General features: G+C 41.5%; 1 long non-coding RNA gene across 3 annotated transcripts; it reads left to right on the top strand.

Annotated features, from left to right (window-relative positions):
* The first annotated feature begins 306 nt into the window (after positions 1–306).
* On the top strand, positions 307–20,310 carry LOC122461585. 3 transcript variants are annotated; one of them, XR_006283561.1, is made up of 3 exons: positions 307–985; positions 2,139–2,280; positions 14,390–20,310. It is a non-coding gene; the product is annotated as an uncharacterized LOC122461585 (long non-coding RNA). The 3 variants fall into 3 exon arrangements; XR_006283559.1 differs by lacking the exon at positions 2,139–2,280 and having other exon boundaries at positions 307–535; XR_006283560.1 differs by lacking the exon at positions 2,139–2,280.
* Positions 20,311–20,556: the final 246 nt, after the last annotated feature.

Raw genomic sequence — 20,556 nt, 5'->3', positions numbered from 1 at the left:
TGGGGCCGCCTCCGCCGCGCTGCTGCTGCTCCCCCTCCCCTCAGCCGCGATGCTCCGAGCCGCCGCAGCAAGAGCGGCGGACTGGGGAGGGGTAGGGGGAGAACGCGCACCTGCTGCGCGGATCCTTCCGCCGCGCGACGGCTCCGGCGGAGGGATATGTTGGCGCGGGTGGGCGAGAAGGCCGATGCGGTGAGCCGCAGAGATTGACGCCGGCGGTGGCGGCGGCTGCGCTGGGGGATGCGGTGGTGGCGACTCGTGGCAGCTGCCTGCAAAGCACGGGAGTGGGGGCGCCCATCCCGGCCGCGCGCTCGGCAGGGGGGTCTGCCTGGCACGGCTCACGCGACCCCTGAGCAGCCCGCCCAGCCTGCAGGGGCGTGGAGGAGAGTCACTGCGGGTGATGGCTCGGACCGCCCCCCTCCCCGGGCAGTGGTTTCCACTTTCCCCCTGCGCGGGGTGGTAGATGGCGAGCCTGGCACCCGGGTTGCGAACGGGTGGCAAAGGAGGAGAGAAGAGCCTTTTTGTGGCACGGATTGCGGTACGTGGGGGGTTGCTCTGAGGTCGGTCTCTGTGGCAGAGCTGAGCCTTGCCCGGGGGGCAGCAGGGATCGGTGTGTCTTGCGTTATCTTTGTTACCGGGCAGACCTCTCAGACTGGACAACAAACCTGCCTGGAATCCCAAACATGCTTCTTGGGATTATGGACCAGATTCTTGTTTCAGCTGTTAACCTCGTGCGTATGAATAACCCAGTGGATTTACAGCAGTGTAGCAGCGCATAATTTAACCTCTATATTTAGTCATTGAGGGAAAGTAGATCATTATTAGTTAAACTGTGAATGAAGTAATTGCAAGCTCAAGACAGTTGCAGTGATGATCTCTGCCTATTACGGAGTACACTGGTTTTAACATAAAATGTGGGGTTTGAAGTTCACCTATCTCAACTTTTGCCTGTTATCACAAAACCAAAGGATGTGTGAGTGGATTACGTGTAAGGATGATGAAAGCTAAATTATTACCTTTTTATTTTGTTATATTTATCTGAGGTTGCTTGTTTCTTATCTTAGTCTTTTGGAAAACTCAACTCTTAGTCTAGGTGAGATTTCAAAGAGTATATTTTATGCCATAAGAAACGTTGAGGAAACATTTTATTTGGAAACATGCATATTATAGAGTTGTGTACCCACTCCAGAGTTAAGGTTTCAACTGAGTTTGTATTATAAGCTCAATTTTTGCTATCACCCCCAAAATAAAGGGACATCCCCAAATAAAGTAGTATTCCCTTTACAATCTATAGGTTAGATCTGGAGCAGAGGTACAATTTTTCTATCAAATTTGAAGTGAATTAGGCAAGAGGTTCCTGAATTGTAGCTATTTTAACTTGTCTCAATTTAAAAAAAAAAAAAATCCTGTCTGATGTTCACCAAAGATGCATCTGCATAGTGGTACCAGTGGTGTAAACTAGTGTACACCCCATCCAGGTGTGCCCCCATCTGGTGCCCATGCTCTGTCTGCCCTAGAGTTTGCAGCATTGGTAGCACTAGTGAAGCTGCATTTTTACTGAAAAATAGGTAAGAGGAAACAGGACCCCCACCCTCAAAAAAAGGGCAGCTAAAAGTGTAGTTTACTAAATTAATCTGTTTGAGGTCAAGTCACAGGACAAGAAAGAAGACATCTCTAATACTTTTTTGTGAGATCTTACTTTGATAAGGGAGAGCGGGAGACATAAAAGTAAGTTTAATGGTTCCATGTCTGACTTTTTGGGGAGAAAAGATGCATCCCTGCAGTGCTGCCCTTTATAACCCCCCCCACACCCACACCCACATCTGCTAGCTCCTGTACCTCCTGTTGATTTCCTAAGGAACTCACATCTTGTGGAGAAATGGGGAAGAGCATGGAAGTGGAGGGAAGGTGTAACACTTGGGAAGGAATGGGGGGAAGCAAAGGGGGAAAAGAAGAAACTACTTATGGACTATAAACAGCAAGGAGTATAAGACAAAGTTTAGAATAGTAAAAAAAAAAACAGAACTACAAGAGATTGGACAGTTTGTTGGAATTTGAAGTGAATTTTGTTTGTTGCTGGGTGGTGGTTTTTTTACACTTATTACTGCATTGTCATCGATTAAAACACTTTCTTTCTAAAGGGTGCATCCAAAATGGAAGAAAGTTCAAAACTAAAAAGTCTCATGCATGAGAATAATATACTAGAGGACCTGGTGGAAGCTTTGCATATTTCTTTGACCAGTGCAGTAGCCTTCTCAACATATGATATGACTGTGGAATGCGGTGGGTTATTGTCCTCCTCTCTGATTTACTTCCACAATATAGTCTGTCTCATATTCATCTTTTAATAGTGTCCTTGGAAGTTTTTTCTCTTTCCTCTAGGAGTGGCAATTACAAACATGAACTGTGATTTTGGTATGCCTGTGTTCTCTCTATGTATTACCTTAACTCTTTCTTGTTATTCTACACATGCCATGCTTTTTTTTCCAGGTTGCTAAATTATGGGCAAAAGGTTGGTAGGATGACTTCCTAGGATCTGTGGAATATTATTGGTACTTTTGGTAGAAAAGTGTGGAAGGCTGAGGACAACTTTATCCTTGTGAAACATGCAGCATTGCTCTTCTATGGAGATGATGCTCAGTTCTGAAATTTTCCTAGATGAGGTGATGGAAACAGAGGGCAGCAGGCAGAGACAGAAACACAGCAACAGCTAAGCAGCAAAGCAGACAGAAGCACATAGTCAGCAATCCACAGCCCCACCAAACAGACAGCAGAATGCAGGAGGGTGCCTGAGACACACATCATGGCTGAGCTGAATCCTAAAGGACATCTGAGCCCCATCAAACAGGAGTAACCAACTTTGCCAACATATTTGCCACTGATTAGTGGAGTTAACTCAAGCAAAGGCAGATTAATCTCCTGTTGATATAATAAGATTTATGTGTTGACCGTGACCATATATCAAAATGGTGGGATCCCCATTTTGTTACACTAACATCTGTTTTAATATTTTCCCTTTGTGATGTTATAAAGGGCAAGTTCAGGTTCCTTCTGAGTTTCTGTTGGAGAAGCAGTTTCTTCACTGTGTTCCTGAAAAACTTCAGGAATGTTGAGATGGACTGAACAACTGTTTCATCTGGTTTAGATTTCTAATTTTGGTGAGCTTCCCTTAAAATAGGATGACTTTGCTTCCTTGGTATTTGTTAGGACTTCTAGGTGTAATGGGGATTAAGTGAGTATGAGGTTGCTTTTTATGTAATTTACTATGAAGCTGTGATTCAAAAACACAGGGATTATGCTGGCTGTAGCCTCTTTCAGATTCCTTCTTTGACTCACCTTTATCAAGGTCAGAAATGTAATAACTGAATCCCTCTTGTCCAAAATGATCAAAACCTTGATGTGCTCTGTGATAGATAACCTGAACAATAGCAAATCCCATGGAAGCTGAAATTTTTGTTGCTGTGCGGAATAAAAGGAGCTTTGGATTTGTTGTAAACATATGGATTAAATTCCATTTTAGACATTTATGGAGAGAGCTTATTTTGCTTCTTATATTTCAAATCACAACCATTTTATTTCTAAACAATCTTTCCCCACTGTTTGCCTTGTGTATTTTCAAACCAGCTGTGGAGCCAAAAATGCCTGCATGTTCCTGCATTTTCTGATGAATGATGGGATCTAAATTTCCTTTTGGATTTTTTAAATTTATTTATGCTATTTGTTGGTGTTTGGATTTTTATTCCTGAGTCCATCCTGGGGGAAGGAGGAAGGGGAAAGGTCTGTGTCTTTTCTGTTTGATAGAATCCTTCAGTTTTGAGAGTTGGAAGCATTCAGGAACAGAGCCCCATCCTGTCCAGACTGAAGTCTTTCGTGCTTGATGTTAGGGCTGTTGGGCTCATTTTCTGGAGCTGGACCAAGGTGTGGTTTTCTGCAGCCCAGGTGACTAGAAGCAGATGAGATTCCAGATTGCTTCCTTTTAGCAATTTAAACACAGAAGTGGGCATTTTCTTACCCTTCAGGAAAGGGCCAGATTGGCTAAGCTTCGACTTACCTTCTCAATGGGATACACGTCATCATCATCCTTTGAGTGGTTAGAGGTGGGCTTCACATGGATAGAGGGCTGCCTGGTGCACACACTGGGGTGGCTGTAGTATGAAGAGAAACCTCAGATTCCAAGGGTGTTAGTAAAGAACTACAGAATGAACCTCCTACCTGGAACTCCCTCACTTTATTAGGGCCAGATATGTTTAAGAGGGTCTTCTCTTGAACAGGAAGACCAAGAACTCTATCAGTTGAATTTATCTCCACAGTGGTCTGAACCAGAGCAGTGGCACCTAACATCCTCTTGTGGTTCAGCTGTCATTGCCAGCTAGGAGACAGGTTGGGCTCAAGGGAGCCACTGCTACTTTGGCAGCCATCTTGGTGCCTCTTTGGCCAGAGATGGGGAAATTCAGCCACACTGACATTTTTGCTCTAAAAGGCTACATATGGTATTTTCTCAAAGGGCATTATATTTTTTGAGGTATTCGAGAAGAATAATCCCTGCTGGTGTGTCCATGAAGGAGACTCTCACTAAAAGCACTTTGTCTTCACTGCCCTTCCTCTCAGAGGCATGACATATTGGCTCAATGACGCACGGTGGCTGAGGTCCAAAGGGGCTCCTGGTGACTGACAGCTCAGTCTGTCTCATCCCCTAATGTCCATAAGAACTGGACCACCATGAGAATGGTAATATTCTAATTGTCACTGGAATTTTAACAATCTTGTCACTGAAACTAGCTGTTTGTAATTTCATGTATTTCTTCATTGATGGACCAAATACTATTTCAGTGGGGTTACATAGGGATGTAAACGAGTGCAGAATTTGGCTACTACTTATTGTTTATGTAGCACTTCATATTTTCAAAGCACCACATTCCACAGTGATGCTCAGATACCAGGGTGACGGAGGTCCAGGGAAGAGCGTGAACCTGAGCTGTCCAAAGCCCTGTAACAGTTGTCATCACAGTCAAGTGTGGTATCATCACATATCAGTGTATGAGGAGGGAGCGCAACTGAACATCAACAAAACAATGACACTGACTATACACAAAGTGCAGTCAAATATACAAAGTAAATTAATAGGAAACAAAACTAATGCTTCCCCTTCCCCCAGTTTCTTTCAGTTTTTGTAATCTAAGGTAATTGTAGTAGGTACAGAATTTTCACATAGAAATATGATTTTCAAATTGATGGTGCCCCTATATTTCGCAAAGGAAAGCGTAAACTCTGTAGAAACCACAGATACAAGAAGTCTATGGGGATACCCTGAAACTACAGAAAGCGGGAAATCCCACACTTGTGGATTTCTAGTGCCTTGACTATTGCTATTCATTTTAACACATTTAAACCAACAAATCTTGTTTGATGCATTATTCTCTTCCAGTTGGCAATTAAACTTAGTCATTTCATGTGTTACTTTTGATACTTCCTTTGTAAACCACATCGTGTTTCCTGTGACAATCTGTGTGCTTTACCACAAGTGCTTTCGGAAGTAGAGAGGGTGAAACTGATTTAGCGCTTCTATGAATTAACAGTTTCAGTTGTGGTGAATAAAACCCCAGGAGCAAGAAAAACGCCACCAGATTCTAAGGGCTTGTCTATACAGTGTAGCAATGTGCACTACGGACCAATTAACGTACAACATATTGGTGCACTTTAGAAATCACACCCCATAGTATAGATTACCCCACCATGTAGATAAACCCTAAGCTTTTGTTTAACCTCCCTTCCCACCGCCACCACCAAACCCTAAATTTCTAGCCCTCTTGGTTATGAATTTAACCTTCCAAATACAAAGGAATGGTAAGTCGCTGCAGAGATGTCTTCCTGAGACTATAGAGAGCCTGAAACAATGACTTTGAGGTATGAACTTCCCCACTCTGATCAGCCATCTGTGGGAGACTTTACATCTCATCACTATTTCATCACAGATTATTTTAGTGGATGGAATGGGGAAGTCAGTGAGAGTGAATCTCTGGGGTAAAAAGTGAGCTGCTGCAGGTAAGGAAATGCAGAGAAAGAAGCGAGGATACACACACACACAGATAGAGAAGGAGGATGGAACACAGAAGAAGATGCAGAAGGGCAGACAGACCAGGGGTCTTCCATGGAAGCATATTTTTCCATGGAGTGTTGCTCAGCATGACTTAACTGATAACTAACAGTTCTGTTATTTGTGTAAGCCTCCCATTGACATCAGTGAGAACTTAAAGAGAACTGTTTTTGACTTGTCTAAGGCTTCATTTCCATTTTCTATGAAAGTCCACTGGCATTTTAAATGGAGCTTTCTAATGGTCCATTATGTTTTGCAGTTTTTGTGCCCCTTTGGTATATGTAAATGGAAACAGTATCACATTCTGAGTGCCGTGCTCTGTCATCAGGCGACTGTGTCACTCTTCCAGGTTTAATGCTGATCAAAATATCAGCAGCATCTTTCTGGCAGATCATACGCTTGTCATAGTCTATGTCCAGCTTTGGTCTTCTGAGTCATGTCATGTTCCTATTATTAAGTTGGCAGGGCTTTATGTTTTTCTTTCTGACATTTACTTTATGTAATCATTATTAGACTGTTTGCTGCTGCTCATTTCTTTTACCGTCTGCTGGATAGCCTGCCAGTGAACTTAGTTTTGTTAGAACTTTATTGCATTTTATTTTCTATATAAATATCTTAGCCAAAATATCTATAAATCTGACTGTCTTGGTCATTTCCTTTGCTGATAGTAAAATATTCTGCTGTTAGTCCTGCCACTTCTTAATACTTGTTAAATTGTTATAGGATTTTTGGATTATAGAACCGTATCAATATTTATCTCTTTTTATAAAATTGCCAAGCAAAAGTCTTTGTTACGATGGATTTAAGTTTGCATTTTAGAAATCCAGGAAATTTAATTCCCAAACAAAAGCACTAACTTGAACTCAAATAACAACCATAACTTTAATTCTGCTCCATACAGCTGCAAGCATATGGTATTCTCAGAATGAAGCAGAAAATATTGCACACTTTTCTTTTCTATGTTTAGTCTGTCAGTTTTTGGCATTTAGTAGTAAATTACTCTCTAGTCCCAAAATATCAAGTTCTAGCTCTGACTAGTAGTGGAATGGCCTGCCCCACTCTGCAAAGCATGATTGGTACAGCAGTTAATATCAAACAAAATTTTGGTACACTGAAAAGGCTACTTAGTCTGGAAGAATGATTTCTACCACCACTGCCAAATGCAGGGTCTCTTAAGAAGAGGGATGAACCAATTAGTGAAAAACAGTTCTGTCTAGAATCATCTGCATACAATCACCAAAGAAGGACAAAGAAAAATTAAATTAGACAATGAATGCTCGTTAGAAAAGGCGTCCGTTTTAAATTCTACTACTACTGAATTGAAGTGTAGCAGCAACAATGGTGAGGATGAAAGGAAACAGTAAGAAAACACAAACAGAGCAACAGGGAAAAGATGAATGGAAGAAAAGAGGAAAAAATGGCATAATGACAAGTGTCCATTTCTTTTATAATATTTTCTAGTTATTTTTATTTGTACTGTCCCACTGAAACTCAGGAAACAGAAGACCTTTCTCTATCGTATTTAAACCTCACAAAACTATTATCCATAATGAAAAAATAGCATACAGAAAAATGTATGGATAAGTATTTCAACACAGTATAATTGATTAATCAAGTAATTCTACCTTGGTACCTATTGTTCACAGACATTTCTTCTTAGACCCAGATTCAGGTACTCGGATACTTATTTTAGTAGTACCTTCCCCCACAGATTGTCCCATTAATCACAGAGTACATTATTAATCAACATGAACAAGGGTTAGCAGAATCTGAGATTTTTACAGTCTTAGCCTTTGTCTTCACGTAAAGAAGAAGTGCTGTAGCCGCTTTAATGAGGACAATACTATGCCAACGGGAGAGCTTCTCCCATCAGTGTAGTTAATCCACCTCCCTGAAAGGCGGTAGCATTGTCTACACGGGAGGTTAGGTCGGTATAATTACATTGCTCAGCGGTCTGGATTTTTACACCCCCGAGCAACGTAGTTAGACTGATATAGGTCTGGAGTGTAGATCTGGCCTGAGGTTGTATACCCCTCAAAGCAGGGACCATGTTTACTTCTGTTTGTACCACCTGGTATGGTCCTGGTTGGGGGTCTCTTGTCAGGGCACTATTGTATGATAAGAATAATCATTTAGTTATGGCTCTCTTCACACTCCCATCCCTCCTCCTAAATTCTTCATCCAGAAATTTGAGGTGCACTGAGTGACCAGATTTTATTTAGATCTAAATGATCCTATGGATCCTTTCTCCTTCATTGCACACTTTATAAAGTGTGCATCTGTCCATTTGCACTTTTGTGATTTGAACTAATATACGCTTTCTAGAGCATGTATTTTCCAGTGCATGTTTGGATGTGCAGAGAATGAGGGAGGGATCTGCAGCAGCCTATCTTCGCTCTGAATAATGCTAAAACACACACCAAAAGCTCCTGACTCCTTTATATCAAAACCAAATGTCATTGAAATGCTCAAAGGCATTTCTCCTTGATGAGGGCCATCTCTGTGCTAAATTTCAGCTTTCTACATTGTTGTTGCAGCACTGCTTTAAAAAAAAAAAAAAGGAACAAAGCAAACACCATTAGGTTCAACTAATGGAGTTTCCTACTCATTCTTTCATTAGGGCATAGTTTGCCTCTCCTGTGAAAGAAGGTTCTGATTCCACTTCTTCACACCAATTTCCCAAGGCCCCCTTTGATTTTGGGGGGAATTCAGGCAGTAAGGGGTATCTGTACAGATATCATTTACCTTCACAGTGTTTCCTAACTCCATCAGCTCCTGCACAATTTGAACAGGGGTGCACCTGTTGAACTCAGCTATTAGGATTCCCATTATTGCAGCTGTCCTTGAAAGTCCTTGTAAATGGGGTTTCAACAGTGCAGAGCTGAAAGAATCCAGAGGAACTCAGTCGCAGAGTAGAGCATGGGGTCCACATTTTTTTGTCTATTTGAGAATATCTGACATATACATATTATTTTTCCACTAGAATCTTAACTGTTTTCTGTTATACAAATTTTATCATTACTGCAACGGAAGACTCGAGCTGTGGTGGCTGTGATGTCTAACATGTCTCCTGTGGTAAAGCCACTAACAGGTACACTTTTAGTGATTAGGACTGGAAGAACTTCGAGGGGGAGGGAAGCAAAAACACTAGTTGGATGTTTCTGTGTACACTAGTTTCCATAGCCATCCATCAAGCAAAATAGTGGTAAACTCTATTGACTGTTTATAATCTGAGTCAAATGTTACTAGAAGTATAAGGAAAGCAACTCCTAGCTTTGTGCACATTGGCTTACATTGTAACATTAAGCTAAGTTTTCCTTTTAAAATATATTCTAGTATATCCATCTTAGTGATAATTGTACTGTATAGAAATCAGGATAGAGCAATGTTGCAAACAGCAAGGGCCTAATCCTTTAAAAACAATTGACATTCTATTTTCTAGGTGTAGACTGGTTGAGTGGGTTGGAGTGTGCACTGCCCGAGCATTTGATCTGAAAGACAATTGAAGTGTTGTACTGACATTCTATAGCCTGGAGGCACCATGTAGGCAAATGCGGGGGTGTATCTCAAAATCAAACATTGGCATGGGATTTTCTGAGATGTTAGTCAATTATAAAGCTATTCCCTCCTCATCCCGTTTTATTTGAGGAAATACCACATTTCACACTCATGTTATTTCTTCTGTCCATAACATCTCCCTGTCTCCCAAACATGGAATTTTGCTCTTCTTTTGTGTTTCTGTGACCTTCCAATTAAGTAAGACATTTTTAAAGGAAAAGTTATTTAGTTGTGTGAATCATTAACATATAGGACCCCATTCTCCAAGCTGGTGCAAGATTTTTAACTCCATGGGCCTTGGTAGTCACTCCTGATTTACAGTGGTGTCAAAGAATAATGACATCCATTAAGTGCTGTCTGGGAAAACATTTTTCCACTTAAAATAGTAATGTACAAACTTTTATGAAATCTATTATTTTAGGAAACTGTTTGGTATAAATAAACCTATATATAGTACTTTTTGAGGTATTTCCACATTTTTGAGGTATTTCATTTTTAATAACTAAGGGCGTGGCTACACTTGTGAGTTACAGCACAATAAAGGAGGCCCAGGCGCACTAGCTCACTACCCGTCCACACTGGGAAGGCACGTAGAGCGCTCTGACTCTGCAGCTACAGCACTGCTGGTACTCCACCTCGGCGAGTGGAATAACGTTTGCTGTGCCCTCGCTGGAGCGCCGCCAGTGTGAACGAGGTGTTGCTTTACTGCGCTCTGATCAGCCTCCAGAAACATCCCATAATCCCCTTAAGTCAAGTGGCCACTCTTGTCATTGTTTGGAATCAGCTGTAGGAATGCAGAAATGCCCTTTGAAAGCTCCATTTCTGACAGCCAGCTGCTTATCTGCTCTGAGACAAAGCAAGCCATTAGTTTGGAATGCAGTGTGTGAGAGAGGGAGGTGAGGGGGGTCTGCTGCTGTCTGAACTTACAAGACAGCATGCTGACATGCTCTCCCCCCCCACATACACACAACACACTCCCTGTCACACTTCACCCCATTCCCCCCCCCTTTGAAAAGCATGTTGCAGCCACTTGCATGCTGGGATAGCTGCCCATAATGCACCGCTCCCAATGCCGCTGGAAGTGCCGCAGATGTGACCATGCCAGTGCGCTTGAAGCTGTCAGGTTGGACAGACTGCAGCGCCCTCCCTACTGCGCTCTATGAAGGCTGGTTTAACTCAAAGCGCTCTACATCTGCAAGCGTAGCCATGCCCGAACTGAGTTAACCATTGTATAAATGATTAACTTATTATACGTAAGTAACAGCTTGAGCTTTAACTAAGATTAACTGATCCAAGCTATCTTCTTTGCCAATTTTTTTTATTTAATAAATCTCAAAGAACAAAGGCTTTGTATAGAAAAATGTGGAATGTGTTATGAAGTGTGCAAAGATCATTTCCAGATAATGTTTTTAATTATATTTTTGAAAACTATGATTAAGTCTACCATTGAAATATTTTCAGTAGTAGTCAACACAATACCTTTTGCTTGGCAGCAGGCATGTATTATAAAACACTTAAAATGGCAAGAGCCCTTTCAAAACTAAAATAGTCATTTTAATTTTTTTGTAATTAGCAGCTTGAAATACTTTCCATTAAAAGAGAAGGGAAAATAACGAAGTGCACAGATAATTGTATCCAAACCTTTGGATTTTTAACCAAAGGATGTGAAGAGGGGTGTGTGTGCACACGTGCACGTGTGTATTCGTTCATCGTGCTGAGTTCTTTGATTTGAGCCAGATCCTGTTCTCATTTCTTCCCTTGCAACCTCAGCTGACATCACTAGAGGTGTATGAGAGGAATTGAGGACCAAACAGAGGTCCTGCCAGCATTGGGATCAGAACCACACTAGCTAGAATTGTGATAAAACCAGGATATTTCTAGCAGAATTCTGGCATTTTTCCCCTGCGAACCCGCGGATGCAGCAGGTAAACAAACTGGCCCAACCCGCCAGGGGCTTTCCCTGCACAAGCAGGGGAACAAGTTTGGAACCACTGCCTTAGAGCATTGATGGGATGGTTTAGCTAGCACAAATTGCAGGGGGGGAAATCCTTATCGTTGCCACGTTGGTATTCTATAGACTACTGCATTAAAAACAAACAACAACAAAAAATTGTTGAGTGTTTAAAATTGCAAAGTCAACACTCAAAAGTTAGGAAATTAAAGAAATAATGTTGCCTGTGCAACCTTTATTATACGCAAGCTATCACACAGGCTTTAATTACATGTTCACATACTTTGGTCTTAAAATACTTTGTTTATTTACAGACATTCCTCTCATTTTGATTTGGGATAAGACTGTATGGTAAACCACTGTGTGGAGTTGCTATGCTAACTTGTGGCAAAGGAAGTTTTGTTGGGGTAAAGACTCTGTGGGTGTCGCCCTTTTGTTTGCTTTGGTCTTCTATGGTGACTTTAGGCAAATCACTCAAGCCCAAAGTTCCAAAAGTATCTACTAATTTTAAATTTTTGGATGCTCAACTGGAGACACCTAGAGCCTGATTTTTAAGAGTACGTCTAGCTCTTACTGACTTCAGTAGGAATTGTAGGTGTTCAAAATGAGGCTTAAGATGTCTCATGTGTGACACCTAAAATTAACATTGAAAACGTTGGCCTTAGCCTCTCAGTCATTTAATTTTCTTTGAGTACATTAGCCTTAGAAAAATGGATCAATAGATAAAAGCCATAATTTTATAGCTGCTTATAGTTTTTGTACTCTTCACTTTGCCAGCATCCTTTGACAGGCTGTACATCAGGGGCATGAACTCTAGGTTAGGAATTGTCGAACCCTAGGTCCCAACCTGGGACTCTAGGTACTACACTGTATTATATGCTTCTGAGTCCAACCACCCATATCCCAGACTTCCTAGCACCCTCCCAAACTGTGACCTCTCTAGCCAGTGGCGTAGCTAGGGGGGGGGACCAGGGCAGCGGCCGCTCCCTCACTGAGCACAAGTGGCGCCTTGTCAATTTCTTGGGCGCCTTTTACATTTTTCCCTATTGAGGGAACGGGGGGAGTGATCCGAAAAGAAGGCGCCACCTGCTGCGGCATTTCTACTCACCCGGCGGCACTCCGGGTCTGCGGTGGGACCTTCACTCGCTCCGGGTCTTCGGCAGCGGGACCTGCAGTGCCGCCGAAGACGCCCGGAGTGAGTGAGGGCCGGCTGCCAGAGCACAGCTGGGTGAGTAAAAGCGCCGCAGCGGGTGGCGCCTTTTTTTTTTTTTTGGATAGCTCCCCCTGTTCCCTCCACCTGGCTACGCGGCTGGCTCTAGCCCTTTGTTCATGGGGCAATGTGGGAAATCTTGACTGTCCAGAGGACAAAAAGTTGACCCATAGAATTGTGGGATACTTTTGCTGTACTCCCAGAGCATGAGTCCAGTGGGGCTGTGTCTACATTTCAAAGCAAGAGGGCTTGGACCTGGGGTCCCACCTCGACTAAGGCTTAGATCTTCCACCCCTGTGGGGTGCTGGGAACCAAGCCCTGAGTTAGGACAATTTGCATGTAGATGGAAGGGGGGTTAGGATTGAGCCTGGGCTCAAACCCTGGGCTTACACTGCAGTGTAGACATACCCTTTTGTCACAAGATGTGTTTTGTTGCTTATGTTTCCTTGAGGCACATAGAAGGTAGTCTAGCCAAAACCACTGTCCACTCGCTGAGATATTGAAATGTTTAATTTGCTTCCATATAGTGCTTCTGTACCATTTTATTAAATAGTTAAATATAGTAAGTCAGGAAATCTATACTTGGGAGAAGCCACAAGGCATATTATCCTGCAGTCAGTGCAAAGCAGATCATAACAACAAAGATCACGTTAGATCTCTGCTGTGCAGAGCATCCTCAGCCCCTACTGAATTTACCAGGTGGTGAGACCACTCAGCATCTTGCGGGATGAGGCATCTCTTTAGAAAACCGCATAAATGCAGGTCTTGCTAGAAAGGTACTATCATGGTTTCTTTGTCTCATACAGGCAGGATTTTACTGTGTTGTGAAACTTTTCCAGAAACCATGTTATTGTATAGAAAATGCATAAACAATACTGCAGAAAGCATCATTTGTACACCAGTTTTATAGCATGGTTAGGAGTTGGCAGTACCATCTCAGGAACCAGTGTAAGCAACTTTCTAGGAAGGATTGTTTCAGAACTGTATTCTAGAAAGATGCTAGCATGGTTTCTTTGGAACCTTGGCCAAAGTTTCATGGCCATTTTGAGAATATTGCCTATCTGCTATCCATGAGTGACATTAGCACTGGCTTCAAAAGAAGCATCTTGTCTCCCCTTCCAAACAAATTAAAATGTCACCCTCGCACATTCGAGTGGTGAGAAGCAATAAGCAAATGGAAATGGGCCATGATTCAAATCCTCAGCTTGATTTGGGGGAGGCAGTAAGGACATTATGGCTACTTGGAGATGCCCCACCTACAAGGTATATAGTAAGGGTATATTTTTGTTTATTTATATATTTTTCTATTTATAAAGATATTATGAAGTTATTAAGCACAAATGCAATGCATTGAGCATCTCTTGAGCACTTGGAACAAATCCTCTTCTGAGGTACGTGGGCATCACTCCATTGAAATTAATGGGGCTACTCTCTTTTACACCATCTGATAATCTGCCCTTTAAAATTTACATTCTTACATAAATACCACATAACAAACAACTCAGACTTAAATGATGGTACAGTAAATGATGGTACAGTAAATGGGTGAACTAACTTTTCTTTTACTTTTCTCTTTTAGGTTCTCTTATGGTCTCATATACCAATTAACGTGGCTGGACTACACTTCCTCTCATCTAGCAAATGGACCAGAAGATACTTACCTGACATTTTCAAAGAGAGCCACATAATTCCCACTGACCACAGAAAGTTGAAAATTTACTCTTTCTAAATGTGGAGGTTAGGATTCAAGTTAATTTTAACATTCAAATGAGCAGTTGAGGCCTTTGAGGTATGCCCATCACTAATCAGTACCCTTACTGGTAGGAGAAGATAAATGGGATCAGGAGTTTCAATCACAAAAAAGTTTAACGCACAAAAAAGTATTAGGTCATTTAGTACAGGGACTCAGGGACCAACACCGGATATTGAAATATAGTTCTGTATTCTCCATTGTTTTGCCCAAAGTATGTGGTTTCCACCATTTCACCTGAGAAACTACTCTAATCTACTAGATCTTAGGTATGAATTTTTTTCTGATATTCGTCCTTTGCTTTTGCTTAATTTCATTGCATGCCCCTAACTAAACTACCTTGGGCCACTCTCATCAAGGTAATGGAGATGGGAGATATTTGTATGGAGTAGAAATTTTTTCTGAATTTGAGCGCGCAGTAGAGGTGCTAAAGTGAGGCAATTAGATTGGGTGGGAGAAGGGCTAAGGACAATTTTGGGTGGGAGGGCATGAGTCCTGCCAAAGGGAAGAGCTAATTTAACAATTGCAGATACGGATTCACTTTTATAAGCTATTTACACATGGTTAATGGTCTTCATTTTATTCTGATCTATTTGATACTGTTACTGAGTAGTGGTTCCAGCTGCCATTGTTCGTTCATTTATAATCAGTGTTTAAAATAGGATCAGACCCTTAATTCTTTAGAATATAATGCAAGACCAACCATTCCCCAAAATTTTTACACAGGGAAATTCTCCCCTACTGCCCACTTCCATTTCCTGCTCTTTAAAAGGGCAAAGCTGGAGTAGTTTAGCAACCTCAAAGGGAAAAAAAGGCTTGTTTTTACTCTACCATCTCCCACCCTCCAATGTTAGTCTAAAACAATACAATTAAAAGCAACCCTTTTAGCATTTCTGTTTGAGTTTTATATTCTTTCACTTCAGGTCATTTTCCTATAGCATTAGGTCTGGCTGGCTGTTGTAAGTTGCTGTATCCAATTCTACAGAGTGTTACTGGAAATACTTATGTATTCAAGTTACTATACACAAATAAAACTCTTAAAAAATCCTAAACATACAGGTTTTATTTTCTAGTGCATAAAATAAAGTTTTGAAAAGTTTAAATATTTCTTTGATAAGGGAAAGAGAAGGATCAAAGGATACCTAATACCATGGTTGTTTATTATTTTGTTGTTTGATATGTTTATCAGAATATTTAAAACTCTCGAGACCATAATCAGAAATTTAGAATATAGTGACAATAGGGTCCCTTTCTGTTCCCACTGACTTCAATGGGGATAGAATTTGGTCCTGTGCTTACATAAGAATTACTGTCTTGTGCTAATGTATTTTACATGCAACAGTAAAGCTATTTTAAAAAATAATATAGGGAGGGAGCATGGATTTGTGGTGACAGAATGTAAACTGGATTCTAATCCTAGCACTGACGCTAACCCGGCAACAGATTACAGTTAGGCCCTCTTGACTTCAGTGGGGTGCCATGCAAGTCCAGTCTGCTTTCACAGCATACATTGAAGGATCAAGGCAAGTCCACTTAGGGCCCAATCTAGCACCATTGAAGACAATGGAAAGACACCTTTTGACTGAAGTAAAAGTTGGGTTAGGCTTGTAACCGCTCAGGGCCCAATTCAGAGTATTGATATAAGTGTGTGAGATTCTACTGGAGTTGCCCCTGGTTATGTCAGATCTGAATCTAACCCTCTGTGCCTTAGTTTTCCAATCTGTGACACGAGGATAATATTTACCTACCCTATTAGGATTTATAGATTCAGAGGGTACAGCTACACTGCAAAAACACACACACAAAACCCCACAGCAGCAAACCCCTCGGAGCCTAGGTCACCTGATTCAGTCTCACAGTACAGACCTAAAAATATTTAGTTGACTCAGGCTCCGAGACTCTCAGCCATAGTTTGTTTTTTGCTGTGTAGCATACTCAGAGTTTAAGGCCGGAAGGGAACATTAGGTCACCTAATTGCATCTGAAGTGGTTTTTTACCCACGAAAGCTTATGCCCAAATAAATCTGTTAGTCTTTAAGGTGCCACCGGACTCCTTGTTGATTAGATCACCTAGACTGACCTGTATATCAAGAGCAATTAAACTTTACCCAGCTATCCCTGTATTAAGTCCAATAATGTGTGTTTTTCTATAGCAGATCTTCCAGAAAGGCCTCCAGTCTTGATGTGAAGACACCAAGAGATGGAGACTCTACCTCTTCCCTTGGCAGTTTTGTTCCAATGGTTACTCACCCTTACAATTAGGAATTTGTGTCTAATTTGAATTTGTCTGGCTTCAGCTTCCAGACACTGATTCTTGTTCTGCCTTTCTCCACTGGACAAGAGGGCCCTTTCTACCTGCTATTTTCTGTCCGTGAAGGTCCTTATACATTGTAATCAAGTCACCGCTTTTATTTTTATTTTATTTTTTTTATTAATAAGCTAAGCCATTGGAACTCTTTAATTCTCTCACTATAAGGCATTTTCTCCAGCCCTCAAATAATTTTTGTGGCTCTTTTCTACACCCTTGTTAATTCTTTAACATCCCTTCTAAAATGTGGACATCAGAAGTGGATGAAGCATTTCAGTATCAGTTTCGCCAGTGCTGTATCCATAGGGAGAAAAATCACTCCCTATTCCTACTCACTACTCCCTTGTTTATACATCCAAGGATCTCAGTAGTACTGTCTGCCTCAGCATCGTAGTGGGAGCTCATATTAAGATTCTTGTCCACTAGGATACCTGAATATTGTAAAGCTTCAATGACCATGACACACATGGAATGTCTGACAGAAGGGACTGTGAGCTAGCCTGTCCCTGGATTTAGTGCAAGTGCCTATAGGTTGGGGGGCACTAGTCATGGGGGAGAACATAAGGAGCATTGTTCCCTCCTTGCTTCGCACACCCTGCTGGTGAGCCAGGGACAAATGCAGTCCCTGGCCTGGGGGAACCAGAGAGACAGCTCCCTCAGTGCAGCCAATGAGCACAAATTGTTCCTACGAGTACAACTTGCATCTGCTTCATCCTGGACAGTAGAGATGATCATGTCTGCATGTGATTTGGGGAGCAAGAGGCACCATCTGAAAGGACAGTGCAGCTTACACACTCCCCCTGCGTGCTGAGTAGCTGAAGACTGTATTGTACCTCCTGAGCCTCGTTGCCACATTCTGCGCGCTGTGGCTAGTGCCATAATCTAGCCCAGTGAAGAAGGCATAACAGAAGAGCTCAGTATTTAACAAAGAGAAGTCCTGCTGCACAACCCCACATCCAGGGGTCCTGGAACAATTTTTATAATGAGGGAGCTGAGAGCCGTGAACCAAACTGAAAACCCTGCATATAATGGAAACCACTTTAAGCCAGGGGGTGTGACATCTTAGGTGCTCTGTTATACCACTGCTGCTAAGGGTCATCTAACTCTCTGTCAGGAGAGGGGATCATTCTGAAAAGAGGAACTAAGGACAGGCACACTGCAGAATATATTTGACCTGTCCTTAGCTTTGTAAACATTTTGGCTATAGACATGTCCACAACACATATTTGGGAGCCATCTAATTTTGTTTTGTGATCTTGGAACGACCAACAAAACAAAACAGAAGCTACTGTACGTAGAGTGCAAGAGGTGCTTTTTCCTGGGATCTTTGTGTGAAGGATAAATTCTCCCCTTGAAGCATGGCAAAATTCCCATTGGCTTCATGGGCACAGGATCAGTATTGTGTTGGAAAATTACATGTGTTTATACAATGACTTGATTAAAATAAGTTTTCTAACCTCTGCACCAGATGCTAGGACTCAGTATTTTTCCTCGTGTCAAATTACCCTCAGTCCCATCTAAATGTAATCTCAACTACGTTAAAGCATGCAAGATATTTCGAGATAAAAATATATTGGTAATACACTCAAGATGTGTTTGTATTCAAAATAAAGTGTCCCCTTTAGATAGTATTTCGTCCTGCCTCAGTGCAGGGGACTGGATAAGATGATGTATTGAGGTCCCTTCCAGTCCTACATTTCTTTGATCTAATAATATTTGGCAGTTATCCTTTGTCGATCTCAAAGCACTTTACAAAGATGAGTAAATCAAAAGCCATTTCATAATTGGGGAAACCAAGACAGAGAGATTAAAAGACTTGCCAAAGATCAAAAAGCAAGTAGTAGAACAGCACCCATGTCTCCTAAAACCCAGTCCAGCTCCCTAGCCAGCCAGCCCCGCTGCTTCACAATACACTCTGTGGGTGAGTCAAAGCCCATTGAAGTCAATGGAAGGACTCCTGTTGACTTCAAGAGACTTTGAACTGGGCTCTATAATGTTAACAACGATGGCTAAGGACTCACCTACAGTACTGTTGACCCACTTACGTCAGAGATCCATTTTGCAGTGTACATCTGATTTAACTGTGTATTGGTATTCTTGCATCATGTTAAAAGTTTAGACAACCAAATCTAACCTGGTTCAGGTGTATAGTTAAGTTCTGGGGTGCACTACACACTGGAACAATATTGTACTGAGGTTCTCCTTTTGAGGCTGTAACTGTAGTGCAGATGTGTTTATGGAGATAAGGAGTTCAGCTAACTGCAGGAGAACCATAGGGTCAAATTCACCCATAGTGGAAGCAGGTGCAGCTCCACTGCCCTTGATAAAATGGGGCCACAGTGTTTCCCGTTTGCCCCACAGAACTCTTAAATTGAAGAGCCCAAATGCCTCCTTATACAAGTTTGAAATGAAATCAGTGATTAGAAGAGCAGTTAATCCATCTTTCTCCACATAATACTTCGGGGAGCACTTCTGTGTAACTGTCAAGATTCGCTTTAAAGGATGTTACCATCCTTCCATAAATATAAAACATGTCACCATGCACAAATCACTCAAACATAATCTTACACATTTAAACTGGCCACCCAGAGAAGTTAAAATAAACTACAGAGTTTCATCTAATTCAGAATAATTCACACTAGTCTTTATCATCAGGAGAATGAGATCAAGCAAGTGGGGAATGTAGCAGAAGTGACTGTGTTAAACTCTGCTGTTATGTTGGTATAAATCCAAAATAATCCATTAACCTGAATAGAGTAACTGGACAGGCGTATATGTTAGCACCCTTTCTCATAGGGAAAGCTCTAACTCTCTTACTGGGATTCTTAAACATAATGAATTATTATATCCGAAGATAGAAGTGACAGAAAACATTGAGTTATCTTTGACTGCCACGTTTTTCCTGAGTGCTGGCTTAAGAACTGAGCCTTGTAATATTTTATTTACCATTTTTACTGGACATTTCTTGACCCGCCACTTCAAAGAGCTGAGGTACATAGAACTTCTTAGGTAGCCACACTTCTGGAGATGTTTCCCTTAAATCCTTTCATTGGTGCTTTTTGTCAGTCTGGCATAAAGACCCTGTTATGGATGAAATATGGAAACAGAAAAAATGTATTAAGATCAATTACTCATTATTATTACTGTATTACTCATACAATTAGGGCCTAATTCTAATCTTGCACCAGTTTAACACTGAGGTAACTCCATTAACTTCAGCAGAGGTACCCCAAATTCACATCAGTGTGACAGAGTAGAATTGGGCCTAAAGTAACCACAACAAAAGGCCACAGCAAGAAGCTCATAACTGAAAACTGAGTTTGCTCCCTTGAATATTAGTGTTTCAGTTCTCTTTCCAGCTAAGTTACAATTAAATGGCAAGGAAGAAAAACTTTTTGTTCTATCATTACAGTGATTCTAGGCTTTAAAAACAAACACATGCATAAAAAAACCCCTGGTGTGGTTTAAGTAGTTTAAGAAAAGGGAACTTATTCCGATGAAGTGTTATCAAATTTTTATGCTCCATTTTGAATTAATATAAGTAAAAATGTTTTTCTTCAAGTGGCCTTGAGTCTTGACCTTTAGAGTCCGGTGTGCCACCCATTTCTTTTCACTGGGCTTTGCCTGAGAACAAGTGGTAAGTGGTAATCTTCCAGCGAAATACCTTTTTTGCACTGGCAAACATTAGT

Source organism: Chelonia mydas, chromosome 9, assembly GCF_015237465.2.
Source record: "Chelonia mydas isolate rCheMyd1 chromosome 9, rCheMyd1.pri.v2, whole genome shotgun sequence".
In the NCBI taxonomy this organism is placed as follows: Eukaryota; Metazoa; Chordata; order Testudines; family Cheloniidae; genus Chelonia; species Chelonia mydas.
The sequence above is the reverse complement of the archived record's forward strand: the minus strand, read 5'-3'. Positions and strand labels throughout refer to the sequence as shown.